At 43.4% G+C, this 3012-nt stretch overlaps 1 non-coding gene across 1 annotated transcript; it reads left to right on the top strand.

The window, feature by feature from the left end:
- The first annotated feature begins 1418 nt into the window (after positions 1-1418).
- LOC115893435 lies at positions 1419-1525 on the top strand. The gene has a single exon (XR_004053432.1). It is a non-coding gene; the product is annotated as a U6 spliceosomal RNA (small nuclear RNA).
- Positions 1526-3012: the final 1487 nt, after the last annotated feature.

Consider the following 3012-nt stretch of genomic DNA (forward strand, 5'->3'; position numbering starts at 1 on the left):
TTTAAAAATATGAGGATACAAACTCAGGAATTCAGATTACATTAGCTTCAAAGTTCTTGTCCTTTCTACTGTTTAATTTTGTCTACATACAAGAGGAGTATAAACAGTAAAGATTAGGCCAGGCACAGTGGCTCACACCTGTAATCCCAGCATGTTGGGAGGCCAAGGCGGGTGAATCACTTGAGGTCAGGAGCTCGAGACCAGCCTGGCCAACATGGTGAAACCCTGTCTCTACTAAAAACACAAAAATTAGCCAAGTGTGGTAGTGTGTGCCTATAATCCCAGCTACTTGGGAGGCTGAGGCAGGAGAATCCCTGGAACCTGGGAGGTGGAGGTTGCAGTGAGGTGAGATTGCACCACTGTACTCCAGCCTAGGCAACAAGAGTGAGACTCCATACCAAGAAAAAAAAAATTAGCATATGCTATGGCTTGAATGTGTCCCCCAACTTTCATGTGTTGGCAACGTAACCCCAAATTCATATGTGGAGTGGAGGTGGGGCCTCTGGGAGGAAATAGGATGAGATGAGGTCATCGGGATGGGGCTCCCATGATAGGTAGGACTAGGGGCTTGAAAGAAAGAGGAGGAGAGACTTGAGCTGACATGCATACTTTTGCCCTCTCGCTATGTGATACCTTCTGCCATGTTATGAGGCAGGAAGAAGATCCTCATTAGAAGCTAAGCAGATGCTAGCACCATGCTCCTGGACTTCACAGCCTCCAGAACTGTGAGAAATAATTTTCCCTTTTTTTTTATTATAAATTACCCAGTCAGTGGCATTCAGTTATAGCAAGAGAATAGTTACAGCAAGTTATAGCAAGACCGAAAATTGGTACCAAGAATGGGGTCACTGCTATTAACAGATAGCTGAAAATATGGAAGTGGCTTTGAAACTGGGCAATGAGTAGAGGCTGGAAGGGTTTGAGGGAGCAAGCTAGAAAAAGCCTATAATTGCTATAAGTGGAGCATTAGGGGAGATTCTGATGAGGGTTCAGAAGATGAGAGCTAGGGGAAAGTCTGAATCTCCTTCAAGATTTGCTTAAGTGGTGGTGGTCAAAATGTTGGTAGAAATTTAAACAGTAAAGGCCATTCCGACAAGGTCTCAGATGGAAATGAGGAACAAAGTATTGGAAACTACAGTAAAGGCCATCCTTATCACAAAGTAGCAACAAGCTTGGCTACATTGTGTCCATGTCCTAGGTCTTTGTGAAATGCAGGCTTGAGGGCAATAAACTAAGATATCTGGCAGAAGAAATATTTAAGCAGCAAAGCATTCAGGATATTGCATGGTTACTTTTGACCACATTCAGTGAGATGTGAGAGCAAAGAAATGACTTAAAGACAGAATGTACAATTAAAAAGAAAACAGAATGGGAAGACTTCAAAATGATGTAGGCTGGCCACATAAAGAGTGAAAAACGTGCTTCCCTCAGCAGCACATATACTAAAACTGGACTGATACAGAGAAGATTAGCATGGTTCCTGCACAAGGATGACATGCAAATTCGTGAAGCAGGCCATGTTTTTTTTTTTTTTTTAAAAGAGTGAAAAAGTGTGTTCAGAAGAGGAAACCAAGGCTGTGGCTAGGTGATCATTTGTTAAGGAGATTACTATTGATAGATGAAATTATCAAGAGAATAGGAAAAAGACCCCTGCCATTTCACAGATCTTTGAAGCTGTCTCTCCCGTCCCTGGCCCAAAGCTCTACAAGGGTGGAATGGTTTCAGGAGAAGGACCCAGGCACCCTTCATGGGGTTGCTGCCCAGGGTCCCCTTGGGTCTCTGCTTTCTGCATCCCAGTGCAGCACTCCTCAGCCACCCCAGCTGTGGCTCAAGCAACCCCGAGTGCAGCTTAACCCAGCACTCCAGAAGGTACAAGCAGCAAGGACTAGCAGCACCTCTACAGAGTCCCTACCAGCAAGAAGGCCCTCCCAGATGCAGCCTCAAGACACTGGACTTCATTGTCTCCAGAACTGTAAGAAACAAATTTTCTTTATAAATTGCTGAGTCTCAGGTATTCAGTTATAGCAATGGAAAACAGCATATAATTAAAGGCTTGAGTGCAGGGTAGGAGAAACGGAGAGGGACAGGAAGCCAAAGAAGCTGAGGTCATCGAGGAAAGCCTCAAAAAAAAAGGGCAACGTAGGCCCAACCCTGAAAGATCAGCTGAGGCTGTGGGGACTGCTACAAGCATCTGAGTAAGGACACTGAGCTGGTCCATGCCAAGAAGGCATGCTAGGCAACAGCTTTTAAAGGCTGAGGAGGACATGAACTAAACACTGAAGCTGAAAACTGAAGCAAGGACTGCTAGAGGCCAGGTGTTCAAGACTATGCTGGGCAACAATAGCAACACCCTATCTCTACAAAAAATTTAAATCTTATCCAGGAATCGTGGGTACCCCTGTCGTCCTAGCCACTGGGAAGCTGAGGCAAGAGGATCGCTTGAGCCCAGGACTGGAGGCTTCAGTGAGCTACAATCATGCCACTGCGCTCCAGCCTGGGTGATAGAGTGAGACCCTGTCTCTACAAAAAATAAAAATAAAAATAGCAAAAAACACTGAAGCAAAATCAAAGGAATTGGTCGGAGTACCGTAACCATTTATAATCTAGCTCTCAGAATTTGAATGTTCACTGAATCCCTGAAAAGGCCTTGCTATATGACAAACGAGCAATCAAGAAAGTTTTAAGGCACAGCCTTCCATTGGGGCCAACCTGATTAAATGATCAGATATAAGACCAAATAAATCGTATGCCATTTCAAAGAAATAAACAAAAATACGGTATTATAGTAAAGCCCCATGTATACAACATCCCTGAAAAACTTAGCGTGCTAAAAAAAAAATGAATCCCTTAGATATTGAAACCTGTGTTAACATGAAAAAATCTATGTATGGACTGGGTATTGACTAGTATTAAGGAATTATCCTCATTTTGTGTTAATGTCATGGGGGGATCTTTATTAATGAGTTACAGACACATACTATCTACAAAGGGAATTACATAATGTCTGGGATT

Source organism: Rhinopithecus roxellana, chromosome 14 (assembly GCF_007565055.1).
Source record: "Rhinopithecus roxellana isolate Shanxi Qingling chromosome 14, ASM756505v1, whole genome shotgun sequence".
Lineage (NCBI taxonomy): Eukaryota > Metazoa > Chordata > Mammalia > Primates > Cercopithecidae > Rhinopithecus > Rhinopithecus roxellana.